Below are 26,048 nucleotides of genomic sequence, written 5' to 3'. Positions count from 1 at the left end.
AAATTAAAAAAAAACACAGAAAGAAAAGGGGGAGTTAAAAAATTAAAATAATGAGAGAAATTCTTCTGAATAAAAAAAATGAAACCTAAAACAAAATAACCGAACCCACCCAGCCCCCCACCCCAAAAAAGTATTTTAGGGTACTTACGTGTTATAGCGACCACGCCACACTGTTGTTCTTGATCTGAGTAAAACCAGTTTCTATTTGCATTCGGATCGGAGTTAATTAGCATAGTCTCAGTGAGATAAACTACTATTCAGGTATATTTTAATTAAATATTAAATAAATATACTCGGTTAAGTTAGGTTATATTAAATTAGGTATTTAATATAATGCGTTCTGGGCGGCCTGCTTTCCATAATTCTCTGTTGTATTTTCCATAGTTTTGTTAGTAAAGTATTATATTTTCATCATATTCTGGTATCTTTCATTAGGATTTTTGAAGAGTTTTGAAAGAAGGAAATAAAAAACGGAAATTTGTGTGTGTTAGATCAAAAGATATACTGTTATCAAAAAGATATTCCAACAAATTTTAGCCGTATTAGCTATTTTAATTTTATACCAGAAACCGACAAAAACAGACGAATTGTACAATATTTTTTACGTTCAGAGGAGTGCAAATGACCCAAGCCATTTAGAAAATTTTAGGGGTAACCACTCCTCATTGTAGTAATTTCTAGGTTTTTCTTATTCATCCCTAGTAATTTCTGATTTTTTTTTATAGTAATTTCTGATTGTTTTTACCACGTAAATGAAAATAAAGTGGAAAGTTGACTTAATTGCCTTACGCAGCTCTAAGGAAATCCAGATTTAGTGTAAGGGGAGGGGAAAGTGGCAAAACTATTTTTGTTTCCAATCTAGACAAAAAATAATACTTTTTCACTATAAGTTCCAATGAGACTTATGATTTATGCACTGTTAAGTAGCAAGATGAATCAAATACACTATATGATGCTAAGTTGTCAATATGACATATCTGCAATATCTCAAGAACGGCTAAGGCTATCAAGTTGAAACTTTCAGAGAATGTTGAAGAAGGGGTTCGTTGGCATCGAAGTATGAATTTGGGGAAAGGGTAGAGCTAAGCCAAAAGACAGCATGAACATCCACGTTATCAAAATGCTATGTAGATATAAAACTCATCGAAATCCATTGGTAACGTAACGTCGCATTACGAATACTACAATATCATTTTTCTTGGCTTTCAGGATTAAGAGGTTCAAACCACCAATTAAGGGAGAAGAATGACGAAAACCAATTATTTTTCTCAAAATTTGGTATTTCCGGAATTTTGGCCCTATTTGGGCCAAAATATCCGATTGGGGCTCAAAATAGAAGAAAATGGAACTTAGTTCAGGCCTGATCTACTTGTTTAGCTTTGACTCATTTTTTTTCGGTTAAAACTACTGTTGAAACCATAACTTGGAAAAAACCTATTTTGTAATATAATATTTGAAAGAAATGGATTTAAAAGGAAGAAACCATTGAAAAAATGCACAGCAACCTAGGCCAGTAATGAAGCTAAAAGGGTTGTTGTGAGCATACTATTATCCAGAAACAGAATTCCTGGAAATTTGAGCAGAATTTGATTATTTAAATGTTTTAAAGAAAAAAAGGGTGTATGAGAATAGATTGGAGAATGTCATATAAACTTAGCTTCTAGGGTGGAGGAGTATTGGTAGTAAAGGGCACTTCTGGAGGGGTCGTGGACTCAGTTGGGCACCGTTGTCATACAGTTTGTAAAGCAGTTTATAATTCCGGTTCAAATAATACCTGTCCTCCAACTACGAAACTGGCGGTGGGTTAAAGAGTTGCTGGAGACACCTTTAAACCATCTTGGCTTTCCAGTAGCATAATTAGGAATCGTTTCATGATTTCAGCGTGAACAAGATCAACTTTCACCCCCTTCTTCGAAAGATTTGGAGGTGAAGGGGAGGCGGAACATTTTGGGAGCCATATACCCATGATGTGTCGTAAAGACACGCAGATTGAATATCATAGGATATTTCCAATTTTGACGAGGTGCAAGAATCATATCTATCTGCTAAAGCAGGTTACCAGCGGGGGGGGGGGCTAAGTTTTTCGTTTTTAACCCGAATCATTGGGTACCATATATTGGTTTACTCACATAATAAAATCATATCATGTCATATCGAGCCCGAAAACCAGAATGGATGGTCGGGTTCACTCTTTACTAGGTTCCAGTTTTTTTTTTAAAAGGCAGTGATCTCTTTCTTTTTGCAATATATATTATATCTTTGCAATATATAATATATATATATCAAAAAATTATGGGACAATAAGAATGATAGCAAAGTACATAAAATTGGGTATGTCACATAGAGATAGATTTTTGTAAAGGGGGTGGGGTGAGTGTGGAAAGTATTGTTGTATGTGTGTAAGTTGTTTTCCTGTTTGTTATTTTTGTAGTCATGGCCCTTGATAGGTGTAACACATCCATCTATTTATGTTAGTTTAAGGGTATTGTGTGCTTTATTATGTTTTTGTAATGTTTTGTGATTTTGCGTTTTTATTGTTATGCAGGCTACCATACTTTGCTATGAGTGTTATAATCATGTGCTATTATTTTGTGTGATTTTCCTTTTTTTGCCATGGCCCAAAGTGGCTTTTATTGCAATAAATATCTATCTATCTATCTATCTATATGTAATAACGGTTTCGAGAATATTATGAATTCAACAAGATATTTATTATCTAAAAATAACGATTAAGCGTAAAGATTGAGAGCTGAATTTAGTGGAAAAAGGGGCATGCTTCCGTTTGGCGGTTTACTACAAGTAAGTAGTAAGATGAACTTATTTCGTTTTAATGGTAAACCCAGGTAAACTTGAGATTTAGGGTAAACTTAAGGAATAATGCGACTGGCTTACGATATATGTCACAGACATAAAACAAAATGAAATTAAATCACACTTTTTACCGAGGACCTGTATTCAAGTAACCTCTCTTGTTGGCTTTGATGCAATAGCTTAACTTGACTTAATTCTCCTTCCAACTTGACGCCAGCATCGAGTCAGCAGACACCATCTTCTTCCATGACACCCAGTCTTTGGCAGTAATTATTCAAAAATTAAAAAGTAATTATTCATGTAAAAAAAAAAAAAGTTTTTTACCTGAAAGTAAGGAGCGACATTAAAACTTAAACCGAACAGAAATTATTCCATATATCAAAGGGGCTGTCCCTCTTCAACGCCCCGCTCTTTACGCTAAAGTTTTTTATTTTTTTTATAAAGTAGAGTTATGAGAAAGAGTCAAACTTCAGCGTAAAGAGCAGGGCGTTGATAAGGGGACAGCCCCTTTCATATACAGAATAATCTCTGTTCGTTTTAAGTTTTAATGTCGCTCCTTACATTCAGTTAAAAAAACTTTTTTTTTTAATTTCTGAGTGTTTTTGAATTAACGAAGGTTTTGAATCTGGCTCACCGTACATGAATAATTACTTTTTCATTTTTTGAATAATTACTTTTTTTTAACTGGCATAAATAATTACTTTTGTGAGATAGAACAGCTTCAGTGTCCAAGACAGTGAATGAATTAGCATTTCTGACTCTTGAGATGGTACCCATCAGGATGAACTTACGGAACCGACTGAGGTGGGTTCCTTAAATGCAAACTCACGGAGATGTTTACACAGTCCCCCAATGTCACCTATGCCAGCAGCATCTTCTAGCTCCTTGGTCTTGTCTTGGACGAACTGTTTCTTTTAGCGATGGATGATTTTATTTCTCAACCCGTTTAACTTGTGGCGTACTAGCATATTGCCACTGTGGCAAGCTTGATGGTGTTGTTCAATGACGGTCGAGATGTCCGTGACAGTAAAGCTGACAGCTAAGAATAAAAACTTGTTTTTGGTAGACTCGTCAGCATCGTTAGTCCGGGAGTAATATAATAATATATTTCATTTTCCAAGCTTGTATTAAAGCCGCGATGTCATTATGCTCACTGAGACCTGCTCTGATGACAGAAGGAAACTCTTTGGTTCTGTAGTCATAGAATTGCCCACGCGATTCCAGCAGACTGAATCATTTACAGGCGATAGCAAGTAGTGTCCAACCCCCATAGATTTTGAGTTGTTGCCGAGAAGACATACCTTGGTATTGAATGTTATTGAGATATGGTTACTCTTTAACTCCCAAGCGAGCAGGACTTTCGCCCCAGGGAAGTTCAGTGTCAAGACGTTCCAGGTGGTGAATTTCAGCAGTCTTTGTCAGTTACGTTCAGTCACTGGTCAGAGTTCGATCTATGGACAGGTAGGGATCGATAATAAAAAGGCTTACACCATTGAAGGAACTGTCTAATCTTTTCGAGGCATTAATTTTCAAAAGGAGGGTCTCTTGTCCTACTGATCCTAGGTCTGTCGATTTGTTGTCCACTAGTGTAAGCTCAAACCACTAGTGTAAACTAGTGTAAGCATCGGTCAATCGAACTAATTAGGTATTTAGACTAATATTAAGACGCTAGAATTTGTGATTATGCTTCGTACTTTCCGTTGAGGAAAACATACTAGATGCATTCCTGAGGAATTGTGCATGGATGTCTATAGGTGACCGCTTCAGTGACTGCATGTCAAACAATAAGCCGAACGAAAAATCTGGTCGATCTTACTATCTAGATCTATAATTAAAAAGGAGTTGCATTTACGTGGAACGGGTATATGATAAAGAATATAGGCAAACAAAATCATGCTTTCGGTAATCCGGATGGGGGCAAACAAAAAGCTGGACAACCTCAGATGAGGAGGAAAGGTTTAAAGAAAACAGTTCATGAGTAGGAATGAAAAGAGAAGCTCTGAACAAAGGGATGGAGGAGCAGAAATCACAGCTGTTTTGCTGCTACGTGTTGCCAGTTATACCAGTCAGTAGTTTGACAAAAAGCATTGTATAAAACAGTGAAAGAGTAGTCTTGTTTTTCAATAAAAGTATCAATTTATTATTTTTGTCTTTTCATTGATAATTATTTTACATTGACTGCTAGCACAAATAACTTTTTAAGGTTGTAAGATTTTGTCTCTATTTCCTACCGTTTTCATTCATTGGGTATATTCCTCAAAGTTTGTACATTGGTTCGAAACAGTTCAATTACAATCGCAACTTACAACGAGATATTAAATGGAAATCGAAATTTAGCTACAATTTCAGAGGACGAAGTACATAATTTTCAATTTCGGACCTAATACGATTTTTTAACAGGATAATTTAAACAGGCTGCCCTTGTCGGACAACATTCTAAGGCCCAACAAAAAGCACGTCACCCCTGAAAGAGGTGGGAGAATGTCGCAAGGAAAGATTTAAGCGAATGGAACTTCTTGGGAGGGTGTAAAGGGGGAGGCTTTGAGAAAACTGGGATGGAGGAGGAACGTGCGTAGCTGTGTTGGCCTCAAGCGGCTCAGTGCTTCAGTGAGTTGTTAGTAGTAGTAGTAGTATTAGTAGCAGTAATAGTAGTAGTAGTAGTATTTTAACAGTAGAGTGAGATGTTCTTCTAGAAGTAAATTGGACTCACTAAGTTTCTATTTGTCCTCAATTTTAATACAGCACTCCCCATTGAAATCAATTTATACGTTCTTTTTCTTCACTCTAGTTATTGTTTGAATATTATTCAACACAATTACCCGAGGAAAAGATACCGAGGGTATATTTATTGTCACGTTTTTTGAGTCATCAGACCCCATTAGTCCTCAGTTTTACAGATTATGAGCAGGCATTTGATTCATCTGATAGAAGCTCGTTAGCGAGGGTCCTATCCTTGTATGGTATACCAGAAAAATACATTAAAGTGATTAGTGCTAAATACGAGAATCATTTTGCTGCAGTTAAGATATGAAATGAGATTTTTAGCTGGTATTGTATTGGAAGCTACCGTGATTACTGTGGTCAAGTATAGTTCTGAAATGTGGGCGCTCCAAAAAATGGAGGAGGATTTGCTGGATATTTTCCAGAAGAATTATCTGTGGATTTTTTTGGGTACCCGTTTAATTAACCGTATTTCAAACAGTACACGTTACAGAAAATGAGGCTCTATCCCGCTCTCTAGGCCTATAATGAGAGAAAGGCTGAGATGGTTGGGAAACATTCTGTGGATGAAGGATGACAGATTGCCAAAGATCGTCCTTTTCGGTCAACCATCTAGGGACAAACGAAAAGCAGGTCGTCCTTGAATATGTTGGACGGAGGTCGTAAGGAAGGATCTAAGGGAAATAAGAACTCTTTGGGGGCAGTAAAAAGGAGACTCTGAATAGGTTACGATGGAAGAGGAGCGTGCGTAGCTGTGTTGGCCTCCGAGGGCTTGGGGCTTCAGTTAGTTGTTAGTAGTAGTATGAGTAACAAAAGTGTAAAACCAGAAATCAAGTACAGCTGGCTCAGATGACAGAGCATTAGACTCCCGATCTATGTGTTTGTTTCCGAAGGTAGGATGTATTTTTTAAAACATGTTCAATGATGGATAAAAGTTTCGTTTGTAAAGAAAAATTCGGCATAAGACTATTTTTTGCGGGCAGATTTATAAATAATTAAATTACAGAGGGGGGGGGATATTTTCTCTTGTAAGTGAAAATTTCAGAAGTCATAGTTTTGGAAGGTCTACCTTGTTTTGTCTCAGGACTTGGGTGATCGAGCTGAAAGTTCACAAGACCTTTTTTTCGGGGGGGGGGGGGAGGGGTGTAAGGGGACTTTGAAATTTATGCTGGGGACAAATTCTTTTTCTATATCCTCGCAAAAGAGTATACACTACACAAGGCCGCATCCTGGGGGTAGGGGCTTCGAACCCCCTCCCTCCTCCCGAAATATTTGTCCGACTCGTAAAAACATATTAAAAATGAATACAAGCAAATTTTTGATGCGTTTTATTAAAGTTTTTTGTAAGAATCCCTCCCCCCGAAAAAAATTCTTATTGTAGACCCCCCCCCCTCTAAAATCCTGGATACGGCCCAGACGCTACAGATTTTTCTTTTTTCATTCTAGTTGTCCGGCAGACTTCGTTGCTAGTATAAGAATAAAACTTGCACTTCCGATACAGTTGTCTAATTTAAAATAAAGGGAGATAAAAACTACTTAAAAAGCGAGCAGCGTAGTGTCTTATAGCTGAAGCAGAGACACAATTAGAATTAAGGTTCAGAGGTTCAGAGGTTCAGAGACCCCATCTTATTTTAAAAAGGAGGTTGGCAAAGATCAGCATAAGTTTTTGGTTCTGCGTTTTACGATGTGGGTTTTAAGCTAAATATTTTAACTACTAAAAAGAGGGGAGAAAGTGGGGATAGCATGATAATACTAAATATAAAAAATATTTGGTGCGTTCGGTCCTAATAATAGTATGTATGGTAATGTTGGTCCAGTGCGATCAAATCGACTCATTTAACCAAAAATATATTTTCCTTAGATTGCCGAAATAGATGGCGCTGAAATAAAAGATTAGCATCATTTTGCCAAAAAATTAGCCTTCGTCCGTATAAATTAGCTCAGTGTTTAACATTTAACACGTTAAAAGATTTGATATAAAAAAAAAATGGGCAAAAGCTGCTAAATAAAGATCTCTTACCTGGTTTAACTGGGAAATTTTCACATTAGAATATATAGCAGATGGCGGTTGATTACCTTTAGCATCTCAATGAAAAACTAATGAATGGAACACATGCGATACTGTGTGTGGTTTTTTTTTAGAACGGGAGATTTATTTGTATCCTGCCAAAAAAATCACATACACTACAGAATCCTAAATGCATGATAAAGTATGACGAGACAAAGTGAATCGTCTCTTATCTTAGAGTTCATTGGTCGAACAGACGTGAGTTTGGAAAAAAAACCATAATTTTTATGAAAATAGGAAGGGTTTCAGGGTCTTGATTTTTGGTTGTTGTATCTTTTTTTACATGGCACGGGATTCTGAGTCTGGATGACACTGGCAGATCCAAAGATCCAGGGGGGTATGCCCCCCTCCCCCAAAGAGTTTTTCTGGTGCCCTCTTTTTCTTTTTTTCACTCTTTTTTAGAGTAAATTTGGCAATTTGGTCAATTATTGGCACCTTTGTCACATTGCTCCCTTTAAGATTTTGTTCATTGGCGCCCTTGTCACATTTGCCCCCTCCAAGATTTTGTTCTAGATCCGCCCCTGCTGGATGACCTCCCTCTCTTATGTCTAGCCTGTCCCTACCCCATCCCCCACCACAAAAAATGGATTTTTTAGGACTAATTTACTTGAAAAGCACATCTTCAATAGCTTTTTATTTCCGGTAGTAGAAAATTTCCAATCAATTTCCAATATCTTCAAAATCACAAAGCTTAGTTTAGAAGCTTAAGATACTTGAGAAACTTAAGCTAAATTGATCTTTTTTTATTGCCATCCGAAAATAGAGATTATGTAAAGAGAATAACATTACTGTTCATTAAACTCCATCCTTTATAATTTTATCGCATAGGAACGAATTTTATTGAATTTAAATGTTTTGTTCAATAAAGAGAAAATTTATGACATAATTAGGTTGATGCCATAGACATGCGATTCTGCGATAATTGTGTTGATACAAATGCTCATATAGATATTACTTTCTAGGGCTGGGATCAGTATCGTCACTAGCCAAAATGTTTGGGGGGGGGGCGGAACAAGAGATTTTACCGACTGGCTGGTCATTTTTACCGACTGTTTTTATCAAAAATTAGCATAATGTCCGTTTTGAATACAATGCGTAAAATCACTGCACGAGTCGGCAAAACCGCTGCGTTTACCAACTGAGATTCAATTTTCGGTACAGGTCATGTAACTATTTTAATGCAGTCTATTTAACCAAATGGAAAATTGTGTCACCATCTGTAAAATCACGACAGGAGTCGGTAAAACTGCTGCGCTTACCGATCAAAGTTCAAAATTTCTATAGATGACATGTCAGTATTTTCGTGGTCTTCATTGAACAGAACAAAGAATTTTAGTGGCGTCAGAGAAATCGGGGCACCAAGCGCCACGATTTTACCGACTTCTTTTTTTACCGAGTGACCAAAAACATTGGGCCCCCCTCCCCCCATAAGTGAAGGTCCTGGGCGGGACAAGCCTTTAGGCGTTTTGCTAATAGGTTTAAATAAGACTTTTTGGCAGAAAGGTTTATGGTATAGGCCTACCCTAAATACTACAAACTTTATGCTTGATGCGTAATTGGTATTACCAAGGGGGTGGGATCAGCCTTAAACCTGCTCTTTGGGCTGCCTTGTCCTGAAACTAGAATAGTGAGAAAGAAATTGTATCCATCCCATGAAGTTTATTCGAAACATGGCTATATATGGAATTAGAATTTTTCAAATAAGATATTTTTCAATATGTCCTACTATTAAGGGTGCCTTCTAAACCGAGGTAATGTTTGCTTCCACCCACTCCCTTCATGACGCAATTAGGCCTATTTTCATAAAATATATACTAAACATATTGTCTAAATGACGCCAAACCGATGATCTGCCCAGAAACAGGTGCCCTCCTTGCTCCCTAGCTACACCAATGTTCTAAATCATAAAATTACCGAAAGATTTTTCTACAAATTCTGATTTTTGTCATTCATTGGCGCTATACGAACCGGTTTCCACTAAATCATAGTTGCAGCAGTAGCTGCAACCTAGAAAAGAGCGAACCACACAGCCCATAATAACTAAAAGTTAAAAAAAAAAGTTTCGAAAAAAACAAAAATTGCTATGTGACAGTAGTATCTTATATAAAGCTTTCAAGCGTATATTCAAGCGTACATTCACGCCTACAAGAATATGCTCAAAAGTGTAATAGATTTCAAAAATACATGAAAATATACACATGAATTGCGCAAGAAAAACCCATGCTTGAGACACTGTATTTACACGTGAATATTTTAAAAGTTGGCACACAAAAGTCGAGGTTTTTTAAACTTGGCAATATATAATGTAGTCAAGCATGTTTTGATAGTTTGGTCGTAATAATATAATTTAAAGCAAACAGGTTTTTTTCTGTTTTTGTTGTCAATTGCACAATGAGTGTACGTCATGAATTCACGTGTACATTCTTAAAAAAACTGGTATGATATTAAGTAGTCAAACATGTTTTGGGGGCACGCACGAAATTATGTAATTCAACATCCGTTTTTTTATTTGTCTTTGAAAAACTGTATAAAATGTTCATGCACTACAATTCAATTTTCATTATGTTTTAACATACTGAACATAGCATACTACATATTATTAACTTTGAGAACAATGGATTCGTCAATTGTCAATATGATTACATCTTATTAAATTTATTAATTTATTTCCGGATAAAACGTATTTGCAAATAAATTCAAATTTAAGTCGGCCTTAGCCCCCCTACTCTCCAACCATACAAAAATTTAAAAATATAATGAGTATATTCTATATAAAAGGCAAAGCACGATTTTTTCTATTATGTAAAAAAAAAACCCACTCCTTAATTGTTGTGTTACGACCATAATTCCTTAGTTTTAGTGATTTCGTTCAAAATGTGGCTTTTCACATTATCAAAAATAGAGTTTCCGGTCTAAAAGTATCTGTGTCTAATCCTCTTAACAAGAGCGACAATTTCCAAACAGGCTCTTACATGTGTTATCTGAAATTATTAATACCATATGTTGAAGGATAGCGGCAAGGGTCTCCTTGACAAATAGATTCTTTTTAGGGTCAAATTAAAGGTGAGTAAAGCCGCCGGACCTCGAGTCTAAACTTAAGGAGGGAATATAGATGGGACCTACAATTTATTCATCGGTAATTTTGGACTATGTTATTTTAGGAGAAAATTCTTAGTACTTTCCAAAGCTTAGTAGGTAATATCTTGGCTCATTGTCATGAATTGAAACCTGTTTCTGAGACCTTCATCCTTCAAAGTGAAATTTTGAAAGATGTATTTATTAAGCTATTAATTTTTTAAAGCATATTCCAGCCTAGGTAGCATACTAGGACCCCAAGGCTGTTCAGTATGATAAGTGTATGTACGCGAAGGAATATTTGAGCAGAAAAATATTGATTTGTAAAAAGTAGCAGGCATTCTAAAGTGCTAATAGTCATAGCACTACAAACATCAGAATTGACTTTATATGTCAAATTATATTATGGGGGAGGGATCCCCCTTCCGTCCAAACTCAAAATTTTCCAAAATTTTACTTTAAAAGCTTTTCTTTTTTAAGGATGTTGAGGTGGATTCATACAGTTACCCTCCCTCCGAAAAGAGACCAAGATGGGGTGATATCACATCGATGCAAGCTGCAAGACCATCAATCATCAGATATGCTGGTTCCATTACAAGTTATCAGGACCAGCCAGGAGCCTCTCAAGCCAGTGTCAGCTCTGCACAAACCTCTATGCAACCTGGCAGAAAATTCAAGAGAAAATGGATAGATTCTCATAATGCATCAGTCTCATCTAGTCAAGATCGGGGGCTCACCCCTTATCAAAAATTGCCAGGCCCTTCACGACCAATGCAAGGCGAGAATGATGTGGCCCCTACAGCTCTCGACATGCAAGCTTAAAATTTAAATGCGAGGTTTCAAATATTATTTCTCGCTAATGATTCTTTTTCCCAAGTCAATTTGAAGGAGTGTGTGTGAGTGGTACATGTGCCGCTTATTTTTCTGTATACCCGATAATTCAATAACGTCGTAATGATTGATGTATGTGTGTGTGTGTGTGTGTGTGTGTGTGTGTGTGTGTGTGTGTGTGTGTGTGTGTGTGTGTTTGTGTGTGTGTGTGTGTGTGTGTATGTTTATGTCTGTTTGTGTGTATGTGTGTGGGAGCGGTGCATGCACCGCATCTACTCGATAATTAATTGAGATAGTATAATGAATATTGCAAATTCAATAACGGCGTAATGATTTCTGTATGTGTGTGTGTGTGTGTGTGTGTGTGTGTGTGTGTGTGTGTGTGTGTGTGTGTGTGTGTCCGGTACATGTGCCGCTTATTTTTCTGTATACCCGATAATTCAATAACATCGTAATGATTGTTGTATGTGTGTGTGTCTGTGTGTGTGTGTGTGCGGTGAACGCGCCGCATATACTCGATAATTCATTGAGATATTGTAAATTCAATAACAATGTAATGATTTTCACTATTTTATTGTGTGTTTGTGTCTATGTTACTAATAAAGTTTTTAGCTTATTATGTATTTGTTCTGTAAATAATGCTTTAAGCAAAAAGTATTTAGTTTAAATAATTCTAAGAGGATTTGTGTTTTATGGGATGGTATGGAAAAAAAATGAACATGATTTTTCAACTTTATGAAATAATGCTTATTTCACATAAAAAAAAACTTTTTTCTATAGATTAATGATATAGCACCACCACCATTGAGTGATGAGACATCAGCATTTACTGGACCAATTCTTTCACCACCAACGGAGTTCAGTGATGAACCTACATTAGTTCTAGAGAATATGGAATGGCATAGAGGTTTCCTTAATGATGTTTTTGGGGAAATGGCTAGCCTAGACGACTTAAATTGTGATATTGACATGCTTGAGGATCCGGATAGGGCAGATAGTTTTATGCGTGAGCATTTAGGGGATGTTACTAGTGCATCTGAACCGGGTCCTCATAACGAAATTCCAACACAGGACAATACAGGCTGGCTCGATCAATTGTCCTCAAACACCTTGGAATATGTGCTATCAGGCTTAGGGGACCTCATGCCATATCCAACCAATGTTATTGAACAGATTGGGAGTGGTGTGTTATTGAAAATTCTATGTCACCCCCCACCATTCCGTTTGAAGATATAGCTAGTAGTAGTAGTAGTAGTAGCAATACAACAGCACCAGTACCCCATCTTCCAGATTTTTTTCTGTCCAACTCTGTCTTGCACCACACAATGGTCTACAGCGCCAAATTCAGTGACCCCTTCATCTCTCTAGTGTCGGGGGATATAATAACAGATCCCTCGGCCATTACACATTCATATACTGATAAGATTCGAGCCATTCTTGAAGAACAGTTGGGGGTGTGGGGAGTGGGGGTCAGCTTGAAGGCATCAAGGGCACTAAACACATTTTTTTTAATAAAAATGCGTGTGAGATGTATTAAAAATACTTGCAAACAGAGAAGTTGGCAATTCACCCGCATTTATCAATCTACGGGGAGGTTTTTCTTCATTGGGTTAAAGGTATTCAAAGTAAGTAGGAAAACTATAACGAGGGGGTAGTGGGTCTGTGGTTTTATTTATTGAAAGTTTAAACGTTAATATTTGTACATTTAAAAAGGATTTTATTGTAAGAGGTGGTGGGGCTGGGCCAATGGGTATTGAATTAAAACATCATTCAGATTTAGAGGGATGTAGGGGGATACAACGAATCTATTTCGATACGAGGTTACAGTGTTTCAAGTATGTATTTTTAATTGCAGCATACAGACCACTTCAAAAAGATGCATCTTAAAAAAAGTTGGATGAAATAGCAGTTAATGATAGGGAAGGTTAAAAGTTCCTGAAAGTAGATTTTAATTGTTTAAACGCTCGATGTCCCGTGACACTAGAAAAAATAGATATTTTTTATCGGGCTAATGCACATTTAAAGATTGGTGTCACGTTGTTTCAGCTTGGACCAGAATTTGAATAGGGTAGGTGTTCAAAAAAGAAGGGTGTATTATTTCCAGTGTGGGCTCCTTCAATTGAATCAGTAGAATATTGGGTGTGGCCTCTATACACCCCACCCACAGACTCTGATTAAATTGGTCATTTCAATCTGATTACGGATATTAGTAGGGTTCTAAGTGAGGGTAAACATCGGAATGTACGTTATTACTGTCCAACATGCCTCTCAAGATTTTGGACTGATTTAATGCTAAAGCATCACATGAAACACTATAAACGTCATGGATACCAGGCTGTTGAAACGGTAATTAGGGATAGAGTAACCTTACGTTTTAAAAATTTTCAAAATACACTCCTGTAGAGCAAAGTGATCTCTTTGGACTATGATGCGAAACTGACGCAAGTGTACAATTCGTCAAATCACAATTGTTTTATAATACATGAATCCTTAGGCGTCTCTTACGACCCTGCACAACGAGATTCCAAAAATACCATGCAAGGGTTGGATGTAGTTGAGATGTTGGGTTACGATGAACACTGCATGCGCTTGGCACTGGTCAGTCTAATCAAAACAACGAACGGTGCATTGTCGTGCCTTCGTTATACACACTCTCCTATGCTCCTATCACCATATGACATAGTGGCCTTTAAAAATCGTAAAATTTGTTGGGTTTGCAAGGGAGAATTTGATAATGGTGTTGGGAATGGGGTGAGGAGGAAGGTGATCGACCATGATCATTTTTGGCAGGAAATTTCACCGGGAGGGAATAACTTTAGGGGGTAGTATATCAGTGTTGCAATGTAAACGTTAGAAAACATTTGTACTTGTTTTTATACGAAAGTCCAATTACGATCTGAAGTTTGTTCTTCCGGCGTTGGCCCGCATTTCCAAGGGTGGAGTTGTAGATGACGCATGGATAGATGGTTCTTTTTCCTATAATATCATACCTAAATCATTGGAGAAGCTACTACTGCTAGAAATCGTGTGGAAAACTGTTGACAAGAGAAACACGTGCTTGAATAAAATCCATTTTTTAGACTCTTTCAGCTTCTTCCCCAAATCCTTAAGTCCACTTATTCAGGTACAGAAAAGTGACAATTTTGATAACTTCCTCCTCCTTAAACAGCGCTTCCCCGATGTTAAAATGTATGATTTATTAATGTGTAAGGGTATATATCCATATGATTATTACGATTCTGTCTCAAGGCTTGATGAGGTGTCATTACCACCCATTGAAGCCTATTACAATTATCTTACTGAGAGTGAGTGCACCACTAGCGACTACGAATTTGCTAAGAGGAATTGGGCAAAGGGTGGGTGTAAAAATAGGTGGGATTATTGTAAACTATACTTGACCAGTGACCTACTCACTCTTCTGGACATTGTGTGCAAAAATACGAATAAAATCTATGGGGAATTTGGGTTGGATTTAGGTTATTATTTTTCCACACCTCATCTGGTGATGGACTTGATACTTAAAATCAGCAAGGAAGAAATAGGTCTTATCGCCGATATGGATCCGAATCTGTTTGTAGAGGGATAAATGAGGGGTGGGTATGTTTTTCATGGGGATAGTATCACGAAAACTGATCCGAGTGGACATCACACCGATGAAAAGTCGGACGCAGTTTTTTTTGATATGAATTCTCTTTACCCATCGGCAATGTATCACTACTGTTTGCCACGTGGAAATTATAAATGGCTTGACAATCCGTGTGCTTTGAATTTCCCCGACATTGCCAGTGTTGAGGAGAATGGGGCACAGGGATGGTTTTTTGAAATTGACGGTGAAATACCCATGGAAATCCGTGACTCGGTAAAAGACTTTGTTTTTCCGTGCATAAATAGACCGGTGGGTAGGGAATCTCTGAGCCCCTACAATTTATCTTTAGTAAAGGACGGGAGTATGCACTGGGTACCTTCAAAACAAAAACTAATTGCCGACCTCAACCCGAAACAGAATATCGTTGTTCATCACATGCTATTGAAATGTATGATTTTCAATGGTTTCAAAGTAAGAAAGATTCATAGAGCCCTCCAATTTGATCAAAAGCCTTACATGAAAACGTTTATTGACACCTTTTTCAGTAAGCACTCAAAAGCAAAATTGAAAGTAGAAAAAGAAGTCTTTAAGCTCATTTTGAACTCAGCTATTGGTAAAATGTGCGAGAGCGTGCGAAACAAGTTAATGTGACATTGTAAACAAACTCAAAGATTGTGCTCGAATCATTGCAGATCCAAACTTCACATCGTTCACAATCATAGACTCCGATATGGTGCTCCTACACCGTAAGAAAAGAAGCATTGTATTAAATAAAAATATTGCAGGCGGAAGTGCAATAACTGAAATATCCAAGAAACTCAGGTTGTCATTTTATTATAATGTATGCAAGGTACAATGCCCGATCGAGGGACAAGTTCAAGTGTATTACGGGGACACTGATTCACTCCTGTTAAAAGTCAAAACTGAAAATCTATTGAATAATTTGGAAAATGACGAGTACATTAGCTCACGAATGTACTACACTAATTGGGTCAAATCCCTCTACCCAGAGCTATTGAAACGCCAGGCCCAAAATCAATTGTTAATACGAAAATTTGAAACAGGTAGCAATCTGATATCCAGTGATGTGTTTCCTGGTCTGAAGGTATGGTGTATGGAAACGCATAGAAAGGATATCAAACAAGTTTGCAAGGGGGTACCTACACACTTTTTAAAAAATAACTTCGACATTATTGTGTACAGAAACTGTGTGGAACGTAGTTTAGTGCCTAGGGCGAAAGTCATGGCGATTCATTCTTTACAATTTAAAAACTACACAGTTAGTGTTGAGAAAAACGCCATGTCTGCCATATCGGACAAAGTCTATTTACTTGAGGTTGGTGTGAAGGTACTACCACACGGTCATTATTTAATTTCAGACCGAGTTGAATGTATAGAGTACAGAAAACAACTCGGTCTAGAAAAATTAACTTAAATTCATTTTAAAAAGTATAAATTGGGTGGGAGGGTTTTTTGGGTAATTGGGTGTTTTTTAATTCTTTTTTCTAAATCACACAAAATTTTCAATGTGTGTGTGTGTGTGTGCAAGGCAGATCAATTTCCAATATTCAAGGCCAGCCCCGGCCCGGGCCCGCCCCAGCGGGCCCCCGCTTCTCGGCGCCCGGCGCTTCCCGGCCCGCCGCAGCTTGCCCCTGGCCGCCGCAGCGGCCGCCCCCCGGGGGGAGGGGGGATCCCAAAATTTAAAAAATTGTAAATAAAAGTGATATTATTTCAGGTGCTTTATTCCAATAAATATTGTATTTTTCTATAAATAAATAAACAAAAAAAAGTGTATTTATTTAAGTGTTTTTTTTTCTCTGTGCCTATGTAAATGTTGTATTTTTTATTATAAATAAATTAAAAAAAAGTGTATTTTCCCATGTTTAATGTGCTTTCATGTTCAATGTAATATTTTTTAAGTATTGTTACTTTTTTATGTATATAATAAAAGAAAATATGATTCTTTATTCGTCTTCTTCTTCTCATTCTTGAACGGAGTAGTAGTAATAGGGAAATTATTTAATCATTAGACAGCCATAGTATGCAGTTAGTTGTCTAGTTGAACTGTTGAAGGGAACATGTATTAATTTAAAACACCATTCAGATCGTTTCTGTGTGGACCATCAATGTCAGGCAAAACAACACTCTTAACTAAAATAATTAAAAATTGCGATAAAATGTTTGTGGAAAAGCCGAAAAAAATCTACTATTGTTGTAGTTTTTGGCAGGAGTCATACGAAAAAATAAAAACAATTGCTGCCACCACGGGATTGATGCAGATACAATTCATACAGGGACTTGATGTTTTCACCATTATTGAAGCAAACTCTTGGCTGATCATTGACGATCAGGCTGAATCTATTGAATAATGGTCCCAGGAAATGCTACAACTGTTCACTGTTCGCTCTCATCATGAAAAGATTTCCGTTACTCTGGTTCTACACAATCTCTTTCATCAGAGCAAATGTATGCGAACGCTTGCATTGAACTGCACCTACTATATCATCTACAGAGTTGTTCGTGATTCTAGCTCGCTAATAACTCTCAATAAACAGATCTATCCAGGTGCCCCCAAAATTATGCTCTCAGCGTAAAATCCTGCAAATAATAAACCCTAAGACCACACCCTATTGGATCTTAATCAAAGCACACTTTAGGATCTGCGTGTAGTCACATATATTTTCGACAATTAAATAACAGTATATATCTTTCTGAACATTAAAAAGACCTATTAGTTGCTATGATGACACTGAAGAAACTAAATGAAAATAGACATCTGTTTTCTGTTCTAAGCACTTCAAAAACCCCGCTTAGGAAAGCCATACTCAAACATGGTATTGACAATGATTTCATTAATCTAATATCTGAACCTTGTATAAATTTGATCGAGGGTAATGTTCAACTGCCAGAAGTAGTTAAGCAACAGGCAAAGAAACATCGTTCCATTGTATGTACATGGGCCTCTAAAAAGAAAGGAAACGGTTTTAAAAAGAAACGACTTCTTCAGGCGGGCGGTAGCTTTTTCACACTTTTACTGCCAATAATTGCAGGACTTGTAAATAGTTTTTTCTAACTAGAAAGGCAAAACCCTATAAATTGACTCCGATAGAACTCGCTCTCTCACCCGTGGAACACTTTGAGAACAATCTGAGTAAATTCCTTGACAATGAGAATATTGAGGATGATAAAAAACTGCTTTTACTTCAAGATGCACTTCGCCGATTGTACAAACATAAACCCTATCGTGTGAAAGCCACTGCTGCTGCTGGTATTGATCACAAAAAAGAATCATATCAGGATTCTGCTGCTGCTGGTGTAAAACAATTAAATAAGTAGGAATTGTATTAATTTTTTTTTAAATTTGGAAATCTAATCCCCCAATCATTTGGTGAACAAAGAACACGACTCCTAATCTATCTCATGGAAAGTGATCAAGATCATATTCAAGTTGAGAGCAATGGGAAAGGGATTATAATTCAGGGCAAGAGCTATAATCTACTTGATTTAATCTATGATATGGTTACAAATCGTAAAGGACTATTATCATTTGACGCTCATCTATACAACTTTCTAAATACATTAAACTTCCCAAAAGGTCTTATTATAAACACAAAAATTATAAGAAAATTAATTGAACATGCATCGTCAACATCAACAACCCCAACGCAATTAAAACATGAACGTGAAGAAGAAGAATAAGAAGAAGATGTTAAATTAATCTTGGAAAATACTAGCACACCCCATGGAAAAAACTTGACAATGTTGACGAGGACATAGTGAAAACGTATCATATCACCATCATCATCCATCGTACATCCGAGTAGCGGTAATCGAACTACGTGTAGACGTCCATAATGGTAGTAGTCCAGAATGATGCCTAAGACGATATTGGTGAAATAAGGAGTTTAAGTTCCACCACCACTATGCCCGAAGTTACGGACGTCTGCACTATAAAAGTGCAAGAATCTCTAAAGCTTTTCTGCAGCTGCAATTTGTATGAAAATCACAGACTTCGTGTCAATCAATATCGAAAAACTAAAGCCTTTTACCCATTGCATATAATGCAAGCAGATCTCCTGACTCTAGATGAGATTCAACGACGTCACAATACACCGTACAAGTACATTCTACTTACAATCAGTGTTTATAGTCGTTATGCATATGCAATTCCATTGCGATCAAAGAGAGGTGTTGAAGTTAATCATGCCATGGAAAGTATTCTCGAAAAGGATTTGCGTAAAAAAATTCAAATGGATCGCAGTATTGAATATATTAATCTCCACGTTTCAGAAGTACTAGTGAAATATTGTACATTGCTCTATCATAGTCATAGTCCTATAAAGGCTGCATTGGCTGAACGATTGATAAGAGCTATTCGACTTTTAATTTCAAGATATTGCACATTGAAAAATACACCGGCTTTTATTCATGATTTAGATAAAATCATGTTGATTTATAATCACCGACCTCATCGATCATTGTCCAACTCTACCCCAATGGAAGTTCATCATTCTGATCATGATACAATTGACACCTTTCTTAAACAATATTCCAATGAACCGATTGTCAAGAAGAAAAATAAATTCAATGTTGGTGATACTGTTCGAATTAATAGAACAACCAATGTTTTTGAAAAGAGGAGTTACTTGTGGTCCATAGAACTTTTTAAAGTGGCAAAAATCCTACACACTAAACCCATAACTTATCGTCTGCGTTATACCAAAGATGAAGAGATTTTTGGTGGCTTTTATGACTATGAACTGCAAAAAGTTAAAAATAGTAGCGAAATCTATTAACCTGAAAAGATATTAAAGACACGTACTCGCAGGGGTTGGAAACAGTTACTTGTTTGATGGCTAGGATACAACTATGATTTTTATTATTGTATTGGTGTTGAAGATATTGACAATTCTCAGTGATTTGTATTAAACATTTATGTCGAATGTTTCCGATCATCTATACAATAAGTTAAATACGACAAGTGATTTTTGGAAAAAAATGTCCCCCGCCATCAAATTTGACGATCTACATAAAGTGGATCCTGTCGATTGCATTCTCAAAACAATCCATGACTTTCTCAAAAAGGTTCTCGCGTACGAATCAAGAGTAATACCATTCGACTGGACACTCTTTTCCAACTATGAATGGGTTGACACACATAAATCTAGCAAATATGCACATACTAAATTGAAATATATTGAATCCAATAATATGACAGATTTGTGTCGCACAATCAATAGAAAAGTCTCATATCGTAGGAATGGTAAATTACATTTTAATTATTCATTGGAACACGATAGGATTTACATTACCTCACCTGTTGACACTGAAATAATTATTCTCAATAATAATCTGAGAGACGTTCTTGGCGTTAAACTGAATATGATCAATGGGAAAAATGCTGGCACCGTTTACGGGATGAATCAAGTTATTTTTGCTGATTATCCACCTGGTTTTTTCCTCGGACTCTTGCATATTTCTCTAAGCATCCTAAGTGGAAACATCGAGAGTCGGTAATTCAAATGTCCCCCTCCTACGTGTTCTTGAACGAAAAACATCTCATGAACTTGTTCATCACTATAATATAAAGCATCTTCAATATGTTCCTGTAAACACTTCGTATTTGGAACTCTGTCAGTTAACACTAAGAAGTGACTTGGGCAATCCTCTAACAATAAAAAAAGGCTTAGCAGTGATTACTTGTCATTTTCGACCCATTGTTGACGATAGAACAATCGCCTAAAATGAACAATAGGAGAATTCCTTTTGTGTGTCCCGATATCGATTGCTATGGTGGTGCTTTGAGTCCACGTCAAATAGGCAATGGATTGGACTACTACAAGGGGCGTACTACAATGTCTGGCTATGGTCGTGTTAGCTGGTTTGCTAGGCTATTTCGTTCTGCACTACCCCTTGCCAGAAAATATCTTGTACCTGCTGCATCAACTTTTTCTGCCTCCACACTACAGGACTGGGGGTCGGGTAAGAATTTCAAGGAGAGTGTTAAGGAAAATATTAGATCATCAGCAAGAGCTGTTGGTGAGCAATTAAAAACTTGACAAAATAGGGAGGGATTGAAAAGGATGCGTTCACGTCATTCACTTATCAGTCTCCACCCTGTCGGGAAGTGAAGGACATCACCAAGGACTTTGAGGAATAAAACTAGGAAGAACAATAATCAGAAAAAGAAAAAGAAAAATATTGTTAAATCAAAGAAGGATTTTTTCTCTTAAGATGACTTATCTCCCCCACAAGGAAGCATATCCATCAATCAGTTCCTCATTGAATCTATTCAATGCTGAAAATGTTGATGTCAGTGTCAAGTATGGCTACTATGAACAAGTTCATCCCCAACAACCCCTCTCAGAAAATATACACTTTCAAATATTTTCCAATGAAGACTATTTCATTGATTTGTCATCAACATTTATGGAATTAAATGTTGCGGTGAAGAAAAAGTCAGATAATACAACTCCAAATGCTGGCGATGGTCTCTCCTACGAAAACTGTATTCTACTCAACTTATTCAAAAAAATTAATGTATTTATTAATGGTACATTGGTGAGCACTAGAAAAAATTTATCCAAATATGCAAGCTACATACAATTTATGATGATGAAACCAAAGGCATACAAGGAGTTGAGAGGATAATCATTGGGCTATGAATATCGATCAGGCGTTGATACTGACGGCGAGTTGACTACTGCAGTGAACCAAGAGTATCATCTGGTTGGAAAATTAAATCATGAGATATTCAATATATCCCAATGGCTACCCCCCAATGTCAAGATTGACATAAAGTTACAACTGGCCCCATCGAATTTCATTTTGAGAAAAACACTTCCTGCAGCACCCGATGGAAATGTCATTATCACATCGGCAATTCTTGACGTCTGAAAACAACAGGTTATGAGCTCTGTTGCATCGGCAGTGGAAAAGCTGAGAGCAAATGGCAACAAAATTAAACTTCTTGTCCCCCATACGATCATAAATCAACGTCACATTGCCACAGGTTCTCGTAGCTATAGAGAATCATCATTTATAAAAGGAGAAATCCCATCAAAAGTGGCTTTGGCGTTTGTAAAGAGTGGCAGGGCTGTTGGATGCTAGAATGAATCCCCCCATATTTTAAATTTTTCCGGTCTGTCTAGCCTGTTGTGTAAAGTGAATAGTATTCAACTATACACTCGGTCTTTTGACAAAAAAAATCCAATTGAGCTCTATACAAGTTGACTTTGCAATCCCTAGATCACGACTCTCAATAATTTGAAAATGGAATAACCAGTTCAATGTTCTCAAAAAAGAAGGGGGCAGTTATTTTAAACTTTTCGATGACTCAGGATTTGAACATAGCATGAACAGGGAATGTACGTTCAGACTGTACATTTGTCAATGCTCTGAACGAGAATATCACACTAATATCATTAAGTCAATTTGAAACCTATTTGGAAATCACATCTGACGGCACTGTTCTACTAGACTTAGGATCATGAGCCCAAACAAAATAATCAACGTATTTAGTATGGATCCATAAATGTCCGAGTACATGTCCTAGTATAGACCACCAGATTTAATTGAAAAAATTTCAAGTTCCGGCAAGGTTCGAGTCATGGGCTTTGTCTGTCCTTCAACATAAAAAACTGGTCTTTGTCTATGCGCCTACCAGACGGTAACAAATATTGAATTTTTTTACCCGCCAGGTCTATTATATAAACTCCTCATGACATTCCCAAGCAACGGTAATCAACTCCGTGGGGCGTTCATTAATTAAAATCAACGAAGAGTACAGGATTTAACGATTAAGACATGTGGCTTTCATTCGCTACTCTTTTTCATGTTCAGAAGTCGTGACTGCACCTACAAGCAGTTTCTTGCCATTTACGTTGACTCACCTCGATTGAACGACTTTCTAGTGGAAAATATACTCACTAGCGTATTTAATATTGATTTTAGTGCCCTACGAATAAAATGTTCTAAAAATGTATGTGAAATTGTTTATTAATAAAAATTTTTATACGTGATAAAACGACTTTTGTACTCTTTAGATTTCGTCTTCTACTAGGTATAGGTATTTGTCGACAACAACTACTGTAGGTAGATTATCTGAATTCACAGTGTACTGATCCTGATGTACTGCAATGTCAGGGTCACATTTTCTACAGTAGAGTGTGACTTCACTCTTGTCATATCTCTTTGTATAGTCAATGATACTATTCTCATTCATTCTATAGAATTCACTTGCTTCAATCTGCTTTTTTGAATTAATTTCACCGACAGTGTCCTCAAGTGTCGATTCAAATTCCGTCACGGCAAAATGAAGATCACAGTGTTATTAATCATTAGATCCATTATTTTCACAACGATGACGTAGAAACCATATTCTTTTGTTGTTCCAACAGCTGAATCGGTGAGCCGGCTCCTCCTCCCAGAACAATTTAAAACCACGACGATACCAATCTCGTAGCAATAAACTAAAATCACGGTTAGGATTCTTTCCAATCATACCGGGATATGTATTCTCCCACTGATTACATTTATCATAATGGCAATAGGAGCAGAGGTGGCCTGTAGGATGAGAGTCACACGCCTCTTTAAGACAGGAATTACACCCTTTAATTTGTACAGCATATCCTTTATGCAATTTACACGGGTTGTATAATCTACACTTTTCATCATACTCATGAATCATTGTGCAATTCTCACATGATGACCAGCTGCCCAGTGTGTACATACATATTGGACATGTATCGAACATTTTTTCATGTTTTGGCACTCTCACTGCCACAATGAAACTGAGCTAGCAACAACAAAAATTGTCTGAGATAGAGAGAGAGAGGAGTAAATTATCCTTGAGCACCATCTTTCTCATGAAAAAATAGTCCTAAATTTCTAAACTAATGTTTAAAAGCATATCCACAATATCATTTTGCTGTGTCGTGATCAATATATCAATAAATTGTGTAAATGCATTTGAATCACGGCGTAGAAGCTTCATACAATAGTCTAATGATGGAGAATCAGTTTTCATTATATCGACAAGCATTCCCCGAGAAAATATCTTCCTTTGAATATACAGTTCTAGAAAATCTCATCTAGAATCAAATGTTTTTCCAAAAACACTAGATTCCTCATGATTCGCTCTTTCTCAAATCTATCCATTTTTTAGTCCTAACACTTTCACAACCAACTTCTGACTAACCAGAATTTTTTTTGTACTCTATAAAACATACGCTAGTCTCCTGTAGAAAGAAAAATAGCTTTGATTTAGAAACAATTTTAGTGAATATAATTATAATAATAATATTAAATGATACATTTTGTTCTGTAATGCTGACTGAAGTATATTTATATGGAGAAAATTTACCTTTGCAGCAAAACATAGCTGCTCCACCTGCATAAACTTGCTTAATGATATGACTCATCTAGCCTGCACGGTGTCCCATTCAAGGCATAATCTACTACCAGAAGTTATTTCGACAGCCACATTGGGTCCTCGTATATCGTTGCTTCTATTTTTAGCTCCATCATGAATCTCAAATAATGTAAATGCACCACTCATTTTATTTCCACTAATATCCTCTCGAATAAACTATTCTCCGTGAATTCAATTCTCTTACTAATATGAATTGTTGTGAAAACCCTTCCTTTTATTCAAATCCCAACCACAAATCAAGTTATCGTATATTGAACAACCTCTGATTGGCTCCTAAGAAAATGCCCACGTCAAACGGTACATTCATTGTGCAATTGACAACAATAACAAAAACCTTGGCAGCTTTTCAAAATGTTCACGTGTAAATACAGTGTCAAAGGCATAGGTTTTTCTTGCGCAATTCAATGTACGCTTGAATGTACGCTTGAAATCTATTACACTTTTGAGCATATTCTTGTAGGCATGAATGTACGCTTGAATGTACGCTTGAAAGCTTTATATAAGATACTACTTCTGACACTGATTTAGGAATTGTAGCTATTATTTCGGTTCGTCTTAAAAGTAAAAGCTTATTACGAAAAGAAATTTATGGTGATTTTGAAAAAAAGCCCCGAACCCCTCTAAAATGGGATCAGATCAAAATGAAAAGTGAACCACTGGAGTCAGCATGGTCGAAAACCTAATACAGGGAAATAAAGTCCCCCTCCTAGAACAACAAGGAAAATCACTTTTTTTGCATCGGTAGCACTGTCTCCTGTTTTTATGTTTTTTTTTCTTTCTTTTTTTTATACAAATAATAGATATTATCTATATATTATCTACTTATATTATCTGTATACAGTTATTTATATTATCTATATACAGTGTTTCAAGCCTTGTGAGTTACCTAAACATCATAGAAAGATGCTTAATGGCTCATTCAAAAGCTATTTCTCATATCTACGTGCTTTTTATAAATTCCGTCATCTGCAAGTGCCATTTCTCAAGGGGTGGCGCTAACGGGCTACCGGAACATCGTAGACAGATTTTTTATAGGTCATATAAAAGATATTGCTCATACTTACGTTCTTCCTATAGATTACACCATTTGCAAGTTCCAAATGGCCCTAAAAACGGCACTTTTGGTTCCATGTCTCAAGTGGAAAGCTATTGCTCATACCTACAGTTTTTTTTTTTTTATCAATTCTACCATTCATAAGTGCGACATAGCACTGAAAACAACACTTTGGTGCAGGCTGGTACGTAGGAATTTGTTTCGGGGGAAGCACAAATCCTTCAAACCCATTCTTTTTCTGTGAGAAAAATCGGAAAATTATGGGAAAATTTTGTGCCACTTCTTGAGTGGAAAAGCTCTGAAGTGCGAAACAGGTACTACTGTCATAGTTACGTTCCAGAACCCTTAACTGAAGGTTTACAAGAGCCCCTCCCATTCACTCCGCCTCCCAGTCCTTTAGTAAGTTTTATAAATCATCTGCTCGCCAGTAAGCTACTGAAACATTAGCAGGATACCACACCATCGTAGA

General features: G+C 36.8%; 1 protein-coding gene across 1 annotated transcript in view; it reads right to left on the bottom strand.

Annotated features, from left to right (window-relative positions):
* Positions 1 to 7,687, bottom strand: part of HisT (Histamine transporter) — a 90,299-nt gene extending 82,612 nt beyond the window's left edge. Inside the window, exon 1 of the mRNA XM_089098453.1 lies at positions 7,553 to 7,687. The gene's annotated coding sequence lies outside the window, so the exon portion shown is untranslated. The remainder of the gene's footprint in view (positions 1 to 7,552) is intronic.
* Between the last annotated feature and the right edge of the window lie 18,361 nt (positions 7,688 to 26,048).

Source organism: Artemia sp. Qi Xiang Cuo, chromosome 12, assembly GCF_049724085.1.
Source record: "Artemia sp. Qi Xiang Cuo chromosome 12, ASM4972408v1, whole genome shotgun sequence".
Classification (NCBI taxonomy): Eukaryota; Metazoa; Arthropoda; class Branchiopoda; order Anostraca; family Artemiidae; genus Artemia; species Artemia sp. Qi Xiang Cuo.
This window is presented reverse-complemented; position numbering and strand designations above follow the sequence as displayed.